The sequence below is a fragment of the Acomys minous genome (assembly GCF_964271855.1).
Source record: "Acomys minous genome assembly, chromosome: 17".
NCBI classification, from domain to species: Eukaryota; Metazoa; Chordata; class Mammalia; order Rodentia; family Muridae; genus Acomys; species Acomys minous.
The window spans coordinates 54,605,423-54,619,993 of record NC_140500.1 but is presented as its reverse complement, the minus strand read 5'-3'; the positions used below and the strand labels follow the sequence as shown (position 1 = coordinate 54,619,993).

Here is a 14,571-nt window from a genome sequence, read left to right as displayed (position 1 = left end):
CACGTAGAAGACAAACCTCTGTTGCTGTGGACCGTACTCTCGAACTATGAGCAAAAATAAACCCTTCCTTCCTTTTTCTTTTCTTTTCTTTCTTTTTCCTTTTCTTTTTTTCTTTTTCTTTTCTTTTCTTTCTTTTTCTTTTTCTTTTTTTCTTTCTTTTTCTTTTCTTTTCTTTCCTTTTCTTTTTCTTTTCTTTTCTTTCTTTTTCTTTTTCTTTTTTTCTTTTTCTTTTCTTTTTTTTTGTGAAACCAGAGAATTTATCTTATGACTGATGGAAATTCTCAAGATGGACCGGATGCTGCAGCAGCCGCCCTCTTGGGTTTAGGTGCTGTTCCTTCACGGAATCCATGTCTGACTTTTCGGTAGACAGTTATTAGGTGTCTCATCCACCCAGTCCCAGTTATATTTCTCCCCTTAGCCTTGGTACTCCAGTTATACTTTCTCTTGTGCTTGGCAGGGTAGCCACATTTGCCGCAGGTCGACTTCTGAAGGTGGTAGGCCTTAGAGCCCCAGCGGGTGGCACAACGCATAACGTGTGTGTCTTACTGCAACGCTTTCCAAAGGATGATGTCCCTTTCGCCATCTTGCTTCTGCCACCGAGGCCAAAGAGACCCAACCCTTCCTTTCTTAAGTGGATTTCATCAGGCACTTTGTCACAGCACTGAGAAAACTAACACAGAGACTGTGGGCAATTTTTTTTGTATCAGATTGTACAGCTGTGTAACAAATCACCCCTAATCTCAGGGTCTGAAGCCACAAACACTATTTCTGACAGATCTGTTTGCCTGTGGAGATCTTCTAACTACAGCGTGCCTCAGCCAACCAGCGGAACCCTTGAGTATCTGCTCACGGATCTGTGGTCTAGCTTTCGGACTTGCTCAAGAGCCAGAAGCATGCAGGCTGGACCAGGCCAGGATGGGGCCTCTCTTCTGGGTTCCCCCAGTAGGTTAGGCTAAGCTGGAATACACAGGTGTTAGGGTGCTGAGTGGGAGCTACGAGGACTCCCGAGAGTTGAAAACTCAGTGTGCACCCACTCCATCTGCCTCAGCGAGCCGCAGGCCCGCCAGGCTGAAGGAGGGGACTCAGCATCTTATGAGAAGGGTGTAGAGTCACGGGACAAGGGTGTGGGCTCAGCAATGAGTGTAGAATGGTCCAGTCCTCACACCGCTCCATCCATCATCCGTCTTATAACTAATTCCACGTCAGAGCCACTGTGAGCTCCTTCTATTGAAGCCGTGGCTTCATGGTCCTCATCACGCAGACCTCAGGGCAAGAAGTGCCTTCCAGGCCAGGGGTGTGTGGCTGACCCTGGGAAAGGGCCACAGAACCAAGGGGTCAGCATGACAGTAGTCCTGTAGCCAGGCATCTTCTTGTGGATGTCATTCGTCAGTTTCTGTTGGCGTAGCACAACTCCCAAGACCAGGTACCTTAAAGAAAATGCACTATTAGCTGGAAGTTCTGGAGTTTAAGGGCGTGATGTGAGCATTAGCTTGGTTTGGGTGAGGACACCTTGGTGAATAATGACCCTTGGGTGTGAGAACATGAGGTGGGGTGAGGTGGGAGGTCTAGGTGAAACCAACCGTGGCCCCTGAGGAACCATGTTAGTTCAATCCAACGGCCTGACATTCTCCCACCAGGCCCCACCTCTTAAAAAAAAAACCTTCTCTCTCCCTCTCCCTTTCCCTCTATTTTCCCTCCCTCCCTCCCTCCCTCCCCCTCGCTCCATGCTCATCCATGCATGCTACCATAATCAGAGGACAACTTGTGGGAATTAGTGTCAGTTCTCACCTCCTACCGTGTGGGCTCCCTCTAGTTGGGAGGTTTGGCAGAAAGCACCTTTACCCATTGAGCCATGCCACTGGCCCCAGATCCCACCACCACCTGTACAGCACCACGCCAAGGCCCACACTTCCATCGCACAGACCCTCTGAGACACACATACATATCCTGCATCCCTCCCCTAGCATGGCAGAATCAACCAAGACTCTCTCTTTCTCTCTCTCTCTCTCTCTAACATCATTAGCCAAGGAGGGACGGCAGTGCCAGAAGAAACTGGAAAAGCATCTCCTGGCCCCAAGACGTCCTGGGCAAGAAATGGAAGGACGCGGGGCACAGATGGTGTTTTTTTAATCTCACATTCCAATTGGCTGCAGAGGCCTTGGAAGAGAAAGGAGCATATGGGGACGGAACAGCTGGTTAAGTAGACAGGATCGCAGATCTGATTTTTCTGGACTGTGGCTGGAGCAAGGTTCTCGGGCCTAATACTAACTGTCTTCTAGCTGAGCTCCGGACAGGACTTAACTGTTTAGGACTCACGACTGGCAGGGTCTGGGGGTTCCCACCTGACAGAAGGACCAAGAAAGAAGAGGCCCTGCCTGGCGTTCTAAGGCCAGTGAGGGCAGAAGCCCATTCTGTCCCCCAGGGAAATGCAAAGTCTACATGATAGAGTCTACTAAGCAGGCACAGCCGTTCTTTTTGTTTTTAGTTTTATGTTTTTTGAGACAGGGTTTCTCTGTGTAGCCTTAGCTGTCCTGGACTCACTTTGTAGACCAGGCTGGCCTTGAACTCTCAGCTATCTGCCTGCCTCTGCCTCCCGAGTGCTGGGATTAAAGGCGTGCGCCACCACCGCCCAGCTGGCACAGCCGTTCTTGTGAAGATGGCAGCTGTTCTGCCTGGAGGACGGTACACAAGATGAGTTTGTGGTGCACAGTGACTGTACAGTGTGTCTGTCAGGGAGAAGACAAGAGGGCTGTGTTCTCAGAAAGCAGTAACTGAAAAGTGGTCCCCACATGCCTGAGGTATTATGGAGTAGGAAGCAAGGACAGTCCCTGCATCTCACACCAACTCCTCTAGCCCACCTGCAGTCCCACCCCGGTGGCAGAGCATCCAAGCCCCAGACCAAGATGATTGTGTCCTGTTTCCTTCCAGCCTCCACGGTGCCCTCCAGGCTCTGGTCACAGGTCCCCAGTTCCCCAACCATGCTTGATGATGGCCCCTGTCATACCCAATGCTTCTCTCTCTGTAGAGGCTCTTGTCACTGTCTCTGCAGGAAAACAAGACTAGGGGTGTGGCCCTCATTGGCATCTGGTGTAGATAGGAGTGAAGAGGTAAGGCCCTCCTCCGTGGACCCATCCAGCTTCTCTGCGTTTCAGGGGTGTTGGATGGGTCCTGACACACTGGCTGATAGCTATGAAGGGGATGGCCTGTTATATTCCTAAACACGTCTGTCCAGATGCCTCAGAGCTTGGACAAAGAACTTGGACAGCTGGGTAGTCACCCAAAGCCACTGTCATCTCCTGTATTAGAGCACCAGAACATTCTGGCCACTCTTCCATAAGGCTCTGGACAGTGCTGGGTCCTCATGAACCTGAGCCAGCCCTGGTAATTCCAGGTCCCTAGCCGACGATTGGCTTAGAAAAAACATTTGACCAAATGCTGGCCATTGCCATGTGAGGCTCCCTCTGTGACGCCTGGAATCTTGGCAGCTACCTTGGGGCTATCAGGAACATTTGCATGAATGTCTATCTAGGCCTGGTCCCCAGGGTGGTGCCACTGGGAGGTGGTGAGGCCTTTAAGACACGGAGCCATACTGGAGCAATGATGCTGTGCTCTCGAAGAGGGAAGGAACTGATTATGGTAAGCTGATTTGAAGCTCTTCAGTTTTACTGATTTTAACTAGTCTCATATAATGCTAACAGCTAGAAACAATGTAACAGTTTTCTCTGTAATCTGGAGGCCTCTTATTATGCCAATTGCTCCAGCCAGGACTTCCCAGTACTCCAACTCAGGCCTGTGTGCAAGCCTCTCCTGTGCGGCTGAACTGCACTCACAGCACTCTGTTGAGGGTTTTGGCATCTGTGCACATCAGGATATTGTCTTCAATTTCTTGCCTTTTGCATTGCTTCTGGCTTTGGTGAGGGTGAAGCTGGCCTCACAAAATGAATTTGGAAGTATTCCCTTCTCCTCAGATATTGGAAGAATTTGAGAAGAATTGGCGCCCTTCTTCCTCTAAGTGCTGAGCAGTGTGTGCCTAGGAAGCCAGCTGGTGCCAGGCTTTTTTTTTTCTGAGTTGGATTGCTGGCCCCACCCTCCCTCCTTCATGTTCCTGCTCAGTGCACATTCTGCATAGCCCCAGTATTCAGCCTTGGGGTATTCTATTACTCATCTGTCTCATGACTGTACCCCAATATTAGACAAGAGCTCACTTTCGTGAAGAGGACCATTATTTTGGTTCAAGATTTGAGAGAAATCCATTGTGGTGTAGGAAGGCATGGCTAGGAAGCTTGCTCAGATCCGGGCTGGTCAGAGATCAGACAATAAATAGGGTGGACTTATGAGCCCAAGGTCTGCCCATAGGGACCTACCAGGGCTCAAGTGTTCAAACTCCAGAGGCGGTGAGGACATTTCACATGCAAAGTGCAGCAAAAGTGCATTTCACATCTACCCTTTGTGCCAGGTCCCTGTTTGCCACATTCTCTTCTGAGCTTTCTGATTCTTAGTATCTGCTAATGTTTCTCCTATTTTATTTAATATGGTATTTATTTGATGTTTCTTTTTCTTGGCTAATCTAACCACATGTTGTCAATCTGTCTATTTTGTTTCTCTTTCCAAATAACTCAACTCTTCGTTTCGATGACCACTTCTGCTTTTAAAAAATTTAAATTTGGGTCAGGAAGATGGCTTGGTGGCTGAGAGCACTGGCTGCTCTTCCAGGGGACCTGGGTTTGGTGGCCAGCACCCACCTGGCAGCTCCCAACTGTCTGTAACTGCAGTTCCAGAGGATCCAGTGGTCTCTGCTGGCCTCTCAGGCCACTGCACACACATGGTGCCCTTAGATGCAGGTAAAATACTAGATCGCATAAAACGAACATAAGCTACCAAATTTTAAACTACGTTTATTTATTGGCTTAGTGTGGAGGGGTGAGATTCACACATATAGCCCATGTGGGGGTCAGAAGATCTGCCTGTGGATGTCAGTTCTCTCTCTATCATGTGACCCTGGTCCTAGGGATCAAACTCAGCTCATCAAGCTAAACAGCAAGCATCCCAACTGTGTGATCTCCCCAGCCCCAATCTCTACTCTTTAAATCTAGAAGCTTGATTGTTTCCTTCCTTCTGCTGTGTTTAGGCTTAAGTTGTCTTCTTTCCCTGTTCCTGTACATGTACAGCTGGATTGTATGATGTAGGCATTTATCCTTGGGACACTTCCTCTTAGAGATGCTTCTGTTGTCTTTCACAAATAGGGTGTGCTCCTTCACTCCTTTATGGTTGTAGGATTGTATACATATATGTGCATATGTATATATGTATGTATAAATATATGTATTGGTTTTCTTATTGGTGTGTGTGTGTGTGTGTGTGTGTGTGTGTGTGTGTACACATGAGTATGAGTGCAGGTACCTGCAGACAGATGTCAGATCCCTTGGAGCTGATGTCACAGATGGTTTGTGAGCAGCTGGGTATGGATGGTAAGAACTGAAATCAGATCCCCTGGAAAAGCAGCACGTGTTCTTAACCACTAAGTGACATTTCTGTTAGGTTTCAAGCCTGGGTCAATTGGCTGAGATGCCTACTTAACATATCCAAGTGGACCTGGCTGCCAGGTTCTCCTAGCATCCCTTAGTCCCTACCTGTTACAGGGCTCTTCTGGCTGGCTTATGCTGCCCCCTGCCCTAAACTTCTCCAGCCCAGGGTGCTCATCCCTATATAATCCAACCATTTTAGTTACCTGTTGTCTTTGTACCTTTATGTCTCTTGGCTGCTGCACCTGCATCCCATCTCTCCTCTCTTGCTTCCCCTCCCCCTCTCCTCACATGGCTTGGGGGTCGTGTCCACTCTGGGAACTCTCCCAGAAGCCCCTGCCTCTGGCTATGCTCTCCCTTTTGCCCACAATAAACTGTCTCCTCCACCCTACCTAAGAACAGCCCTTTCTTTTCCTTTCCCTTTTTATTTCTTTCTTCCATTCACTCTCCAGCTCTGATATTTTTGGATTTTTAAAAAAACTTCCTTTGATTCTACTTAGTTACTTTTCTCTCGCCAGGAAAAAACACCAGGACCACGGCCACTTACAACATGAAGGGTTTACTTGGGGCTTCCAGTCCGGAGGGATAGGCGCCCATCACCACGATGGTAGAGAGCGTGGCAGCAAGCAGGCAGGCATGATGTTCGGGCAGCAGCTCAGAGCTCGCACCTCCACCCACAAACAAGAAGCAGAGCAAAGGCACTGCACTGCGGATGGCAGAACGCTTCTGAAACCTTAAGCCCTCCTCTAGTGACACACCTCCTCCAACAAGGTCATCGCTCCCAACCCTTCCCAAATAGCCCGAGACTTACGGGGGACATCCTCTTCAGCCCACAGAGGACCCATTTGTGGTTCGACAGTGCATTGTTTAACTTCTTCATAGCTGATACGTTTCCAAAATTCTTCCCATTATTGACTTCTCGGATACTACCACTGTGATCACAAAGACACAGGAGAGGCGTGATTTAGATCTTGAATTTGTTAGGGCTCCTTTTGCAGGTGGTACATGCCCGTGCTGAGCAAGCTCTGCATGCGTAGCTTCTGAAAAGACCGATAGCCTTTGGGGTTCCTTCACATGTGACCAGGCTCCAAGATTGTCTCTGTCTTTGGCTTTTGAAAAGGATTATAATGTATTCTGGAATATTCTTCAAAGTCACCTTCACTGTATCTTTTGAGAGCTTCGTGAGTCTGTGTGTTCAAATATCTCCCAAGATTTGGGGAACATTTGGCCACATTCTTTCTTCCATTTTTAAGCATTTGTGTGTGTGTGTGTGGAGATGTGGTCTTACTGTGTAATAACTTGCTACACACAGCAGGTTGCCCTTGAATTCACAGAGACCCATCTGCCTCTACCTCCTGAAGGCTGGGGTTAAAGTGTGCCACCATAGCCGACTTATTCGTTATTTCTTTAAATTAACTTACTTCCCTTTTCTTCTTCTCTTTTTCTGGGTGTCCATCATTTCTGGGTTTTCCCTGAAGGTTTCTCACCCAGCCTCCTGCTTTCTCCACTCCCTCCCATCAGTTTTTTCTCTTTGTTTCTCCTACTGGCTGGTCGCAAATAGTTTGCCTTCAAGTTTAGGAGTTCTTTCTCCTTGGGAGTGCCCTTGGGCATTCTGTAACCCAGCATTGATTCCTTTTGTTGTTTGTGTCAGCTTCTGATCTGGCTTCTATGCCTGTGTCAGTCAGCATCTCACAAGCTTCCCAGATGGTCACAGTTTGAATTCCTTTTTAGGCAGCTTACACATCTCCATTTCTTTAGAGACAGTCACCGAAGCCATCTTAATTTCCTTTGTATCGTGTTTGCTTGAGGGTTTGCTTGTTGTACAGCCTTGAATGGGCATCTGTGTACTGAGAGAGGAAACATCTTTAGTCTTTGGGACTTGTCTCAGCATGCCACAGCCTTCATCTGGGGTCTAGTCTACTGGAATTGCCTCAAAAATTGAGACTGTGTCAGGTGCAGCTGGCTGGGGCCTCAGCTGGTGAGCTGGTTGGTTCCTTAGGAAGCCTGGTGGAGGTGGCACCTGTCTGACTGGTCAGCAGGAGGGTGTGGCGTGAAGGAACACAGGGCCTGTTCTCAGAAGTGCTGATGCTGGTGTCTTCCTGCAAGTTCCTAAAGGGATCTACATCTCAGGGAGGGGCTCCTGAAGAGAACACTGGTCCAATATCATGACCAAAAGGGCTAGAAGTGAGATCCGGTGCTGCTGGGGTGGTGGTGGTGCATGGCTCAGAACAAGACCTGAGGCTGCTTAGGGCAGCTAAGTGGTTTTCCCTCCTGATTCCTGTGCTGAGGGTCGGGTACAGAGCGTTCTAAAAGCCTGCAGGAGGCCTGGGATGGTGATGCTTGCTACGGAGTGGTGGCTTTTTATGGCAGGAGATTTTTACGTTCCCTATTGATTTTGCTGTTTGTCAAATTTTACCCTAGTGTAGTGTACTTTTCTTGTTTTGTTTAGGGGTCCTTTTTCCCCCCTCTATCCATCCTTCCTTCCTTTCTTCTTTCCTTCCATCCTTCCCCCCCTTTTTGTTCGGTTGTACATGTTCTGAGACAGCATCTCACTGTGTAGACGAGGCTGGCTTTGAACCTGCAGTGATCCTCCTGCTTCTGTCTCCGAGTGCTGGGATGAGAATGGCCCCCATAGGCACATGTGTTTTAATGCTTGGTTCTCAGTTGGTGGAACTGTTAGGGAAGGATTAGGAGGTGTGGCCTTGTTGGAGGAGGTGGGTGGGCTTGGAGGTTTCAAAAGCCTGCACCACTTCCAGTTAGCCAGTTAGCTCACTTGCTGAACGCTCTCTCTCTCTGTTTCTCTGTCTCTCTCTCTGTCTCTCTGTCTCTGTCTCTGTCTCTGTCTCTGTCTCTGTCTCTCTCTCTCTCTCTCTCTCTCTCTCTCTCTCTGTCTCTCTCCCTCTCTCTCTCTCTCTCTGTCTCAGGTTATTGTCTTAACACGTAAGCACTCATATTGCTCTAGCTCCATGCCTGCCTGCTACCACGTTCCCCACCATGACAGCCACGAATTAACCCTCTGGAACTGTGAGTCCCAAATTAAATGCTTTCTTTCATAAGTTGCCTTGGTCATGGCGGTTTGTCACGGGAATAGAAAAATAATTAAGACATGAAATTCTGCGCCTGGGCCACCCACCACACCCAACTTTTATTGCATTTTTTGTTCATTTTACTTTTTAATTTAGTTAATTAACTAATTGAATTTGTGTGTTTATGATGTACCTGTGTATGTTCGTGTGTGTGTGTGTGTGTGTGTGTGTGTGTGTATGTGTGTGTGTGTGTGTGTGTGTGTGTGTGTGTGTGTGTGTGTGTGTAAGAACAACGTTGGGTGTCAGTCCTCACCTTACCATGAGACAGGATTTCTTGTTCACTGCTGCCTGCTCCAGGTTAACTGCCCACAGCTTCCTGAAGTCATCTTGCCTCTGTCTTCAGTTTTCCCTTAGAGGTGCTCTGGCATTATAGACATTTGCACTATGTGTATGGCTTTTACATGGTTTCTGAGAGTTTGAACCTCAGGTCATCAGGTTTATGGGGCTTTACCTACTGAGCCATCCACCCAGCCCTTCTTCCACGCTTTTTGAACAGGCTTTTCCCTTTTGTTTGTATTCATCTCAGTGGGTGGGAGAGACTACAGTCCTGCTTCCCTTTGCCATGTCTGCCTGGATTCCAGCTTGGCCAGCCATGGCATCACTGAGCAAACCCCGTATCACAAACACCACTGCAAGTGATGCCTGTTAGCGTAAAACAGAGCTATGCAGCTTCTCCTCCTGAGCCTGAGTGAGCCAGGAGCTGTGGTGTCTTTGGTAGCACGAGGCGTGTGTCGGGACAGGGGTGACATGTTACAGATGGCGGGCCACCCGGCTGTGTCCCGAATGCTCTGTCTGTGTTACCAGAACATTCTTTCTTACGCTTTTGCTTCTGAGGAATGAAGAGGAACACAGAAGGCGCAGTGCAGCCCTCACTTTTGCGCATTAATAAAAAAAAACCTATTTATGAAAAATGACTCAGTGCGGCATCAGAGCTGGGCTGACAGGCTCGGGCTGACCCAGGCAGGCTCCCAGCTCTGCTTCACTGTGTCTACATGTGTTCTGCAGGGTTTTCTGTTCCCTGAGAAACAGAACTGAGGCTCCTGTCTGTCTCCAAGCCTCTGGCTGCTTCTCTGTACTTGTGTGTGTGTGTGTGCACGCTAGTGTGAGCATTAAGAACACAGGCCTGTGAAGTGCTTCCCTCTGGGCAACGTGTGGTGGTGACTCCTGTCAACTGGACGGGCTCGCGAGTCAATGAAGAGACAAGTCTCTAAGGGGGTCTGTGAGAGTGTCCCTGGAAGAATTAACTGAAGGGGAGAAGGCCCTGCATGGGCAGCACTGTCCAGCAGTGGTCAGGATGTGAAGGGAGCCAAGGGGAAAGATGTTGTTTTTGTTTGCACCCCCTTTCACTCCCAGCTGGTGAGTGCATTTCCTCTTCTCCCTCTTCCTCTTCCTCTTCCTTCTTCCTCTTCCCTCTTCCCCTCCCTCCTCCCTCCTCCTCTTCCTCCCTCTTCCCTTCCCTCCCTTCCTCCTCCTTTTTCCTCCCTCTTCCCCTTCCCCCTCCTCCCTCTTCCCTTTCCTCCTCCTCCCTCCTCTTCCCTCTTTCCTTTCTCCCTCCTCCCTCTTCTTCCTCCTCCTTCTTCTTCCTCCTCTTCCTCCTCCTCCCTCCTCTCCATCCTCTTCTGCTGTTGCTGCTGCTGTCTCCTTGACACAGGAGCCCAGCTTCTTCAGCTTTTCAATGTGGACCGAAGACTAGTCGGTCCAGGAATTCCCCAGGTCTTCATGTCAGATGGAGGCACCCAGCCTTGTGGCCTGAGCAACTCCCAGGCTCTCTGCCTTTCCTGAGTACAGACAGCCACTGCTGCACTGTAAGTTCTCTGAACACGTTTACTGCGTTGGTTCTATTCCTTTGTTCCTCTGGACTCGGCCCAGCACAGTCAGGTGAGCTTGACACCCTCCAAAACAACGGTTCTCAACCTTCTTCGTGTTGTGACCCTTTAACACAGTTCCTCTTGTATGGTGACCCCAACCATAAAATTATCTTTGTTGTTACTTTATAACTGTAATTTTGCAGCTGTTACAAGCCGTAATGTAAATATTTGATATACAGGATGTCTGATATGCAACCCCTGTGAAACCTTGATACACAAACCCCTGGCTTGACCCCAAAGGAGTCGCCGCCCACAGGTTGAGAGCCATTGATCTAGATAGAACAAGGTTTTAGAAATGCCTCCCTCAGCGGTGCCTGTGTTCACTGCTAATTTACAGTGTTTGTGGATAATCACAGATATGAACGAAGCCAGCAGGAGATGAGGCCTGCAGACCCCAAGGCGATGCCCATGCCACAGCTGCTAACCTTCCTCACGCCAGATCGAGGTGGCCCTCTGCTCTAACCCAGGGGACAAAGGCCCTGTGCTTTCCACCTGCCCTGTCCGCAAGGATGCTGTCCTCACTCCAACTTCCCTCGCCGCCCCCCAACGCTGGAACGCTGGCCAGCTGCTCTCTCTGTGTCTGCTGCTGAGGATAGGATAGATGTCCTCATCCTGGCTCTTGGGGTGGAGCTGGGGGTTACCCACATCCAGGCCTTGCTTCTCAGGGGGTGAGGGCCAGGCCTTTCCCTAGGAACTTCCCAGGCTCCACTCAATGCCCAGGCTTCAGTGAGAGCTCCCCCTTCCTACTCCCAAGCCCTCCACACTTCCGTTCACCACCTTCATCCTCTTCAGAGCTTCTCCGATGGTGTGACTGGAAATCAGAGAGGTGACAGAGAGGAAGGAGCTAGGGCACCGGGTGCCTTTCAAAGATATGCTGACCCCATGACCCATTTCCTCCAACCAGGCCCCAACTTCTCCCTTGCATCATCTTCCAATAATGCTGCCGAATCACAAATCCGCCTACAGATGAGTCCGCTGATGAGGTCAGGGCCTCAGGCAGTCCTAGAGCCCCTCGGCTGCAGCCACCAGCCCAGCACATGAGCGGTACAAGGGTGGGACATTTCTTATTGAAACCATGACAGATGTCACGTGTTTGTTGATTACTCATTTGGGAACCAAAGGACATGGAGACCATCAGTCTTAAAGAAACATATTTATTATTTCTTTTATGTAGATGTGTGTCTTGTGGATGTGGGCATGTGTGAACACACAGATGTCCACAGATCCAGGAGAGAGCATTACATCCCCTGAAAGTGGAGTTACAGGCGGTTGTGAGCTGCCCCAAGTGGGTACTGGGAACAAAGCTCCCAATACAAACAAAGCAAGAGCGCTTGACTGCTGAGGCCATCTCTACAGCTCTAAGGGGGCTGTCATCTGTTTTGTTTTCTGCTCCATCTCTGTCACGTGGAAGGTCCATAGTGGACACATTAGGGTTTCAGTAAATATGTATAGGACTCACAAAGCCCTCTGAGTCACATGGTTCTGTGTTATAAGATGGACTCTGACTGAGAGTCATCAATAACCTTGAATGAACGCACGCAGGGCTGGGGAGGGTAAAGGAAGAGCTGGGCGTAGGGAAGAGCTCACACAGCTATCCAGTTAATTGATCTGGTGATGTACCGAGAGCAGGCTCCCAACTTCCATCCGTGGCTTAATCAAAGCCTGCCTGCCTTAATCCCATTACCCATCCCTCAGAGCCAGAGCCCCACAGGCCAAGGCAAAGGGAATGAGATTTACAAGAGAGGCCTTGTGTCAAAGCCACCACCCAGCACTCTGCTGGATGCTCTAGATATTTTCTTTTTCTAGGCTATTTCTTTGTTTGTTTGTTTTTGAGACAGGGTTTCTCTGTGTAGCCTTGACTGTCCTGGACTTGTTTTGTAGACCAGGCTGGCCTCGAACTCACATTGATCTGTCTTCCTCTACCTCCTGAGTGCTGAGATTAAAGGCGTGTGCCACCATGCCCGGCTCTGGGCTATTTCTATTCTCACCTTTTCTTTCGGCAACTCGTGCTTGAAACAGTAATCTGGCCAAGAAGTTATAAAAAAGAAACTGCTCAGAGACTGCAGTCCTGGGGCTGGCAGAAACAGCCCGGGCTCTTCGCTAGCTGGGAATCACACCTTTGCTATGTGACTTTCAGTTCCTCCCGTGAGCAGATGAGTTGCCTACCCTCTGAGCTCAGACAGAGTCTCAGTGTGTGTCTCTGAGATTGGCTCTCCTGCTCTCGGGAGCCCGTGACTGCCTTGTGGACAGCTTTGGGCCAGGCTGCCTGAGAGTAAGTGACTCACAGTCTGCTGTTCCTTTGTTCTGGATATTGGGAAGGTCCCCAGACTAAGTCAGCCACCATGCCAGCTAGCCACAGACAAGGCTGGGAGCCTGGCTGAGTTCAGGGGAGCCCTTCTCAAACCATAAGCCTTTCCAAGCTGACCCCCAAATGTTTGAGGCAAAAATAACTGGACAGCAGGGCATCAGACACAGAGGGGGGGAAGCTATGTGGCTGAGGATAACCTTGAACTTGCCATTCTCCTGCCTCCACTGCCCAAGTGTGCACGCCAGGGAGGCCCCTCTACCAGTTGAGCTACTTTGCTGCCCCATCCGCTCTCTTTTAAGCCAGCCAGGCAAAAGACTGAAGGTAAGCCAGGCTGGTGCAAGGCGCCCACCCTGGGGAGACGCTTCTCTATCCTGGACTGAGCTGACGTTCTGGTGTTCGTATAGTGACTGCGTGTTCACAGAGGAGGGCATCCAGCCAGTCCGGGCTGACGGATGTGTGGCTTCGTGGTAGCACTGCAGCGCTGCCTCCCCTCAGGATGCTTGTCTGGGAGGAGCACTGTTGGACTCCAAGCTTCTCCCCTGGACAGCCCATGGTAACAGCAAGCAAAAAGTTTGTCACTTGTGTGCAGTCCACATCAATACCACAAGGCTGCCTTCATTTGCATTTTTCTGAGCAACTTTGAGATGTCTGTTGACCTATTTGTTTCCTTTTTGGTGAATCCATATCCTTTGGCCCTTTTCCCATCTCGTTGGGTTTTTTTGTTTTTGTTTTTTGTTTTTTTGTTTTCTCCTTATTGATGAAGTCTGTTGTACGGTTTCTCGAGACTGCCGGACAGACTTCTCTGATCATGGGATGGCCACATGCCATCAGATCACAGGATGGCTCTGTGCCAAGCCCCCACGCATCAGAACCCACGTAGGGCTTTGATTGGCTGTTTCACCTTCTCTACCACAAGGTGGGTCCTATGCACACCCTCAGAAAGGCACTAAATCTTGCTATTGTTTGAACCTTAAGCATCACCCAAAGGCCCAGCTTGCAGGGTGGAGGAGGTTTTGTGAAAGAAGTCCTAGTTGGAGAGTGCTGAGTAGCTGGGATGTGGAGGGACTGTGGGACCCCAGGCCCTTTGTCTTTATTTGTTTCTGTCTCACTTTACTTCGCTACACAGTCCCACTGTTTCGGGCCTCCTCCGACTCTGAAGCACCGGAGCCGTCTGAGCTGAACCAGCACGAGCCTTCTCCATTCATAAGTCAATCACCTCAGGAGTGGGTTACAGTGGCGTCAAGCTGACAACCGTCTCTACATGGGCACACCTGTGAACAGGCCCCCAACCTGGGGAGGCATCAGTTCCAGGGGACATCAGTTCCAGGGGACACCAGTTCCAGGGGACATCAGTTCCAGGGGACATCAGTTCCAGGGCCACGGCAGCACACATCCGTTTCCAGCCTGAGGAGATTGGGCAGGACACCCACAAGAACGCCAACCCTGGGGGTCTGCATCGGTCCTCAGACTGCAAAGACAGGACCTGGAAAGGATGAGGGGCCACGCGGCATCCGAAGGCCCGATCTGAGGTGGGAGTTCTGAGGGCTCTGGAGCAGGGACGGTTTGGGGAAAGAGGACTCTGGTCCAGCCTGCACCACCCTCATCAGCTCAGCTGGATATTCCCGAGGAGAGGAGGGAGCCTGAGCAGAGGCTGCTCTCCCACCTTGAGGCCTTGGCTTTCCTGGCAACATGGACTGAGGAGGGCCTTGGCTCCCAGCAAGATACTTTTTGTGTCTGTGTGCTCCACTGACTCCATCTCCTTCGGAACAGAGGCTGCGTTAGGGTGG

At 50.0% G+C, this 14,571-nt stretch overlaps 1 pseudogene across 1 annotated transcript; it reads right to left on the bottom strand.

Moving 5' to 3' along the window:
- Positions 1-281: 281 nt before the first annotated feature.
- On the bottom strand, positions 282-583 carry LOC311588197 (large ribosomal subunit protein eL37-like; annotated as a pseudogene). Its single transcript has one exon. The product of its transcript is annotated as a large ribosomal subunit protein eL37-like (transcript).
- Positions 584-14,571: the final 13,988 nt, after the last annotated feature.